The sequence below is a fragment of the Giraffa tippelskirchi genome, chromosome X (assembly GCF_054371585.1).
Source record: "Giraffa tippelskirchi isolate mGirTip1 chromosome X, T2T-mGirTip1v1.2.pri, whole genome shotgun sequence".
NCBI lineage: Eukaryota > Metazoa > Chordata > Mammalia > Artiodactyla > Giraffidae > Giraffa > Giraffa tippelskirchi.
The window spans coordinates 94757180-94764607 of NC_137289.1; the positions used below are offsets into that span (position 1 = coordinate 94757180).

Below are 7428 nucleotides of genomic sequence, written 5' to 3' on the forward strand. Positions count from 1 at the left end.
CCCATGAACTATACCATCCATAGAATTCTCCAGTCCAGAATCCTAGAGTGCATAGCCTTTCCCTACTCAGGGGATCTTCCCAACCCAGGGATCGAACCCGGGTCTCCCGCATTGCAAGTGGATTCTTTACCAGCTGAGCCATATAAATGCCACTATGCTTGCTAAGTCACTTCAGTCGTGTCTGACCCTCTGCGACCCCGTGGACCATGGCCCGCCAGGCTCCCCTGTTCATGGGATTCTCCAGGCAAGAACACTGCAGTGGGTTGCCATTTCCTTCTCCAAAATGCCAGTATAAAACTAAGAAAGTATTCCAACATACAGGCAGCAGTTAATGCTGAAAAACAAGGCATAATACATTTAATTTTTTTCCATTTCCTAAATTGTCTTCAATTACACTCTACTACTAGACTATCTGAAGCCCAGAACCTTCCCTTGAAACCAAGGACAAAGGCAAGAAACTGTGGAGGCGCAGTATTTGAAAATATATTCAGACACAGAATGATAGTTGAGCTTTATTTTATGCTACAAGAAATATTGAAACACCCTCCTCTTCCTCCAGCCAGAGGAAAACAACAAGGCCAAGAGTGCCCAAAGGCCAAGAAAAACAAACAATTAGGCCCTCATAATAAATCAGCAACCAGTGTAGGAATCAATGCCCTGGGGAAGGATGCACTGCCTAGGTTAATCTTAGGTGCTCTTACTTGGCCTAGGATCAGGGATAACCAGGGGCACAAAGTACCCTGTCATTGGTTGGTTGATCCCAACCAACAGGAAAAGCTGCTTGAGACAAGAGATGATGGAAATTCGGAAGTGGCCACCATTTTTAGCAGTCAGCCAGCTAAAAAGGGAGGGAAAAAGAAAATCAAATTAAATGTGGGAACTGTTCCTCTAATTCTCTCTGCCTCCTCAGCTGGTGACAGGCTCCCTGCACATGTCTACATCCCTAGACTTCGCCTTTCAGGGGTTTCCAATTGACTATTAGAATGACCCCAGACACCTGCCACCCGCCCAGGCCCCTTTGCAAACTAACATCGCTAGGATGCTGCCGTTCACTGTGAGCTCCTTCCCTACTGCCCTGTGGTAGGGCTGGACGCGTGGGCTCAGGGACTGGCGGGCCATCTCTGCCTCCATGGGTGATGGGAAGAGCACTACGATGGAGCTGGTGGAGGCGAGGTTAAGGGACCATCTCACATCAACCTTGCCTGTGCCTCAGGCCTACTCTTCATTCAGAGGCCTGTTTCCTTCTGGCCGTTCTCACTTGTCTCCATCGCCACACCAATCTGCTCCCAGCCCTTCCAGTCCCTCAGGCCATCTCCACCCACCATCTCTCCCTGCCACCCCTGACCCATACCCCCGAGGCCAGACCCTCCAGCCGTCTTCTTGGTCTCCCTCCCCACAGCCCTTCCTATCCCCAGGCTGACCGCCTTCTCTCCATTCCACTGTCTACAGTAGGCCGATTCCTCCCTGGTCCAACCCCTCACCTCTCTTCAAATAGGATACAAATTGAGAAGTTGGCTTCTAGGCCCTCTGGCCACAGGCAGCACATGCCCACCAAGTCCCGATGCAGCATGTCCACCAGGCCACGGCCCGGTGTGTTCTCTTGGCCCTGGGGTGGCATACCACCGGGCCCTGGCACCACATGCCCACCTGGTCCTGGGTCGGTGTGGCCACCCGGCCCTGGCATGGCTTGTCCACATGGCCAAGGCGCAGCGTGTCCACCGGGCCCTGCCAAGGCCTGTCCGCCCAAGCCTGGCAAGGCGTTTCTGCCAGGTCCCGGAGCTTGAGGTACATGAGCTGGTTCTGGGGCACCAGCCGCGGCTGCACTTGCCTCTCCCACGCCTCTGAGGCCCTGGTTCCCTTCGGGGCCATTTGGGTCACCAGGTTTATCCGGGCCTCCATGGCCTCTAGCACCTCCTGCCATGCCACCTCTGCCGGCACCTGGGTCTGCAACCTCCAGGACCACTCATGCTGCAGTTCAGCCCACCACGGCCAGCCGGACCGTCTGAGGGGCTGAGGCACCCAAAGGAAACCACGCTCCTGGGTGGGTGACGTTACTATGGGTGCCGAGAACGCCTATGCAATCAGGCCCTGACATCAGTCCCTGGATGTCCCTCCTAGGTGGTTATGAGCACGTGACAGTTTCCCACCAAACGTGGAAACACCAAGTGAGCCCCTTCCCCTTACACCTCTGCTGCCATGTTCACACGTGACCAGCCTTCTGACTTCAACTTCTGGAAGGGAGTCGAGCACCAGGGCCAGGCCCGGTCGGTCCCATTCGTCTCCCACACGTAGATCAAGTCTGCGATCTTGTCCGTGCATGTGGGCATGTGCAGGTGCATGCACATGGGGGTGCGCTGGGAACCGGCCCTGCAGTCCTGAGACCAAGAATGTGGAGTAGGCTGTTCCTGCCCACCTGGAGAGGGAAGTGGGGACTACTGTTGTGCCCACTGGGGAAGGCATGGGGCAGGGATGCTTGCGGGTCCAGGCACACAGACTGCAGGGACTCCAGGCTGTGGGCGAGCCCCGGGCTCCTCAGAAGCACCGGAGGAACCAGCTAGACTCAAGGGCAGAGGGAAGGGTCCTGTTCTCCTGGACACTCGCAGTCTCTTGCCCTCTCCTGCTGGCACAGCTCTCATGGCCTTTCCCTCCCCAGGGTCAATGTCTTGAGGCTGTCCAGAAGGCTGGAGGTACCAGGGGACCTCAACTGGGAGGTGACCCTGTGTCTGCTGATCTGATGGGTGCTGGTCTACTTCTGTGTCTGGAAAGGAGTCAAGTCAACAGGCAAGGTACATCCGGAGGAGACCCTGTGGCTGAGGTAGCACTGCCTGGGCGTGGGGTTCATCTGCCAGGGACCACTGGTGACATGGGAGGTGACTGCATCAGGGGTTGTACTTCAATCCGGTCCCTGAGCCCCACCCCCTGGCTGGAGAGTCCTCGGCCCCCCAGCAGCATTCCCTCACCCACACTGGAGGGGAAGAGCCACCAGCATTGGCTGACCCTTTCCTGTGTGGGGGGCATCCCCATCCCACCTTTCCACCCTCCCAGTTTCTGTTGATTCTGGCTCCCAGTCAGTTTTAGGGTGTGCAAAGACCTGGTCTACTGCCTATGTCTGTCCCCTGCTCTGTGGCCAAGAGGACCCCAGGGGGAGCCTGGACATGTCAATGTATGGCAAAAACCACTATAATACTGTAAAGTAATCAGCCTCCAATTGAAAAGATAAATTAATTAAAAAAAAAAGAAAGAGAGAAGTAAACAGGTCAGTATTTCAAATTCTTGGAATATATTAATACTTTAAGGAAATAACCATTAATGGAAAGAATTATAAATTCCACTAATTCATTAACCATAGTAATGAAAAACGTGGAAACAACTTACATGTTCCATAATGAGATTATTATTGTTGTTGTTGTTTTTATTTAAAGACCCAATTTTAATTTTTTGGCCACGCCACAAGACATGTGGGATCGTAGTTCTGCTGCCAGGGATTGAACCTGCAGCCCTCACACTGGAAGTGCATAGTCTTATCCACTGGACTGCCTGGGAAGTCCCAATAATTACATTATGTTGCATCTTCTATCTATTGAATAACACATTTCTGAAGAGAATTTAGAAAGTGGAAAAGCTAGTATACCAAATGAAAAAAAATTCAGGAAAAAAATTAAAGCTAAACATGATAACTTCTACATCACATGCTATTATATATTTAATGTGCAAGTACAACTAGAAAAAATTCTTAAATGTAGACAGTATTTAGTGCTGAACATAGGGCTCGATTTTCATTTTCCCAAATTGTTTTCAATTCCCTTGTTATTGGAATTCAAACATCTGAATTTCAGTACCTTCCCTCTAACACGAGAACAAAGATAAAAAGTGTTTTTAAAATCCAAAGCGCATTAGCTGAAAAGAAACTGGGGCACAAAAAGTGACTTAGTTTTATTTTCTGCTGTAATAAACACTGAAGCACCCCACTCCTCAAGCAGCAGGGAAACAAAGCAAGTGAACCAAGAGAGACCAAAGGCCAGTAAAGGCAAAAACTTAGACTCAAATAACAAAGTGGCGATGACTCTTAGCTTGAATTCCCTATGCCCCGCTGAGTAGGGGACACAAGGTTAGGCCTCAGCCCCTTTCCTCAGCGAGGTGGGAGCCCAAGGCTCCGAATGTTCTGAATCACCAGGGAAAGCTGATCGAGGAATGGGTTCATGGAAAGTCGGATGAAAGCAATGTCTTCAGCAGTCCATCTACTAAAAGCAGGGAAAAGAAAATCAGGTTAAAGGGAAGATTGCTCCTGTAGGTCTAGGGTACCAACCCCCCTCCTTATACCAAGCCCCACAGTGTCTCCATCATAGCACGCTTAAGAGGGAACTCAGACCACAGCACCCGCCACCCCCCACTTCCCAAGGCAAACTCGTCTGGAACTCACACAAGCAGGTCACTGCCATTCACTGCAAATTCCTTCCGAATCAATCCTTGGTGGCGTTGGGCATCTGGGAGCAGAGATCTGCGAGCCATGTCTGCCTCCAGGGGCGACTGGAAAGGCACTCTGAGTGTGCTGGGAGAGACACGGTTAAGGCACCATCCATTACTGAATTTTCTGGTATCTCGGGCTTCCTCACACCTCAGAGGCCCGCTTTTACCCCAGGATGCCCATCCTCCCAACCACAACCTGAGACCACCCTGAGCTGCCTCCCTAACCCTTCGGTCCATCTCCCCCACCCTCCAGGCTCCTCAGGCCTCGACAACCTCCTTTCCTGCCAGGCTGCCCAGTCCTGCTGCCCCGGATCGCCCCCGTACTCCCTTCTATCCCTTCCTCAGGCTGCCGGCATGTTTCCCACCACCACACCACTGACCCTGCCCAGAAAGGCTCCATGAAAAGGATACAGCACCACCTCTTCACGTCTACGCCTTACAACCACGGGTGCTACACCTCCAGCAGGTCCTAGGCCACCTGGTGCCTGCTCACACCGGGGACAAGCTCCAGGATCTTCCATCACCGCTCTTCCTCTGCCAGGCCCACCCCGGCCTTCTGGGGACCGGTGACGATCCTCACCTTCGGCGCTGCCTGAACCACTCTGGCAAGGAGGTGCTCTGGAGCTATGCTGGTCATCTCGGCCCTCTGCACCACCGGCACCACCACGCGATGCCTGCATGGCTGCTGCGCGTCTCCCTCAGATGCCAAATAAGGGGCGGAGAGACTGGGCCCCTCACGAAGTCCCTCCCCTTCTGCGCAAGGACGCCAAAAGTGCGCCTGCGCATACAGCCCAGCCACCCATGGGCTGCCATGGAGACCCCGTGAGGCTGGAGGGACTCCGCTCCGACACAATGCCACGCTCCTTTCAGGTGCCCCCGATGCGCCTGCGCACACGGGCCCCTCCAGTGCCGGCTCAGATGGCGTAGAATGGAGCCCGCCAAGTGTCCACGGAGACGTCACTGAGACACAAATGCCAACTTTCCCGTCTCATGGCCTAAAGCTAGTTCCACAGTGCAACTTTGATTTCTCCAACGTATGCCGCAAAGGGTCTCACGGGACTAAGGTGGGAGTCGAGGGCAAGGGGCCAAGCCACACCACCCACCCTGGTCCCCTTTTTGCCCACTCCACATCATAGCTGTGTTCTTTGACCGTAGTGATAGCTAGCACTTCCTATGGTCCAAGCGTTATTTCAAGTGCTTTCATGTGTTCGTCCATCACTTCAGTTTTCAGACAGTATTGCCATGGCACAGGCCTCCCTTGTGGTTCAGCTGGCAAAGACTCTGCCTGCAATGTAGGAGACCTTGCTTCGACCCCTGGGTTGGGAAGATCCCCTGGAGAAGGGAAAGGCTACCCACTCCAGTTGTCTGGCCTAGAGAATTCCATGGACGCTATAGTCCATGGGGTCGCACAGAGTCAGACACGACTGAGCGACTTTCACTTCACTTCACTTCATAAAATGAGAAAATATTCCAAAATTAATACTGAATGGCAATAAACTACTGTCTTATTCTCCGGCTTCTTACATTGTCTTCACTTATGTTGCACTCCTTGAATATCTGGATCCCAGAACCTCCCCTCCAACCAGAAGACAAATACAGTATTAAGAAGTGCAGAAGCTAAAACTAAAGTCAGAGAGGGCACAGTAGCTCATTTTCATTTTCTGCACTTAACAATCACCGAACTATGTGGACCCTGAACCCCCAACAGCAGCACAGGCACAAGATGAAGCCTGATCCATCTACTGCAGAAATCAATGCCCTCGGGAAGGACACTTGAGGCTAGGGCACATACGCTAGATTTAACCCTGACTTTCGTGCAGAGGCTTAGTAAAAAGTGGAGGGGGGGAAATAGCGCTGCAAGGTCCGCATCACCAGAGAATTCTGCAGACAGACGGCAATGGACGTCTGGAGCAGGGCATGGTTTTCAGCACTCAATTGGCTAAAATAGGGAGGGAAAGTGAAATTCAAGCTCCCAACAAGAAGGAGGAAGTGGAGCATGTCCTTCCTCTGTCCCCGTGCACCGACAAGCCCAGAGCACCACATTTCTCCTTTAGGCTTAACCCTGCATTATGGCTCCTCCTGGGCCAAGACTGGCCCTGGCCACTGCCCACCACCCCCTCCCCAGCCCGGGCCCCTGCCCCCTTTAGAACTGACAGAACCAACAGGCAGCCATTAACATTGAGCTCCTTCTGAACTGGCGCTCACAGTGGAGTACTTTGAGACAGGAAGTTGTTTGTGATTTTTGCCTGAGCGAGTGATGTGAAAGGTACGGTGAGGCTGCTGGTGGAGATATGGTTAAGGCACCATCCGCATTTCTCATTTTGCCTGTACGTCAGGCTCCCTGCTCATGGAGACCCACCTTCTCCCACAAGGTTGCCGCTGGACACCCTGGATATCACCGCCCCGACCCTCTGGATCCCTTCAGGTTGCTTTTCCTCACCACCATGCCCTGGCAGCCAGACCAATCCTGACCCATACCCTCCAGCCCCCCAGAGTACCCTCCTCCTACACTTTAGGCCCCGCTGCCTGCAACCACCCAAACCACCCCTAGCCCACACCCTGAAGTGCGTGGCCGCCCGACAGGGTCCTCAGCTCATGGTGGACAGCCATGTTCACGTCCCCTCTGGTTCCTAAATACTAGGCTCCGAAGCGCTCAGTGGGGCTGCTCATTCCAGCACCACATGAGACCCAGCGACCAGAGCAGGACTCAGGGAACTTCTGAAGCCAGCACCTTGTCCCCTGCCCTCTCCCCTGGTCAGGGCAGGCTCTGCCGACCTGATGGAGCCCTCAGGCCTGCCTCGACCCTTCCCCCTCCCCCTGCCCCTCATAGTCTCCTCACAGCTCTTTCAGGAAACAAATACCACTGTGGAGTCACGAAGACTTTCAGTTACATCCTCCTGTAAGCCACGGGCAGGCACGGCTTCCATCCCCAGCTGGAGGAAGATGAGACACAGAGAGGTG

At 53.4% G+C, this 7428-nt stretch overlaps 1 long non-coding RNA gene across 1 annotated transcript; it reads right to left on the reverse strand.

Moving 5' to 3' along the window:
- Positions 1-3276: 3276 nt before the first annotated feature.
- LOC145535412 (uncharacterized) lies at positions 3277-5228 on the reverse strand. The gene is made up of 3 exons (XR_014075407.1): positions 4879-5228; positions 4421-4549; positions 3277-4241 (listed from the first exon to the last, which is right to left on the reverse strand). It is a non-coding gene; the product is annotated as an uncharacterized LOC145535412 (long non-coding RNA).
- Positions 5229-7428: the final 2200 nt, after the last annotated feature.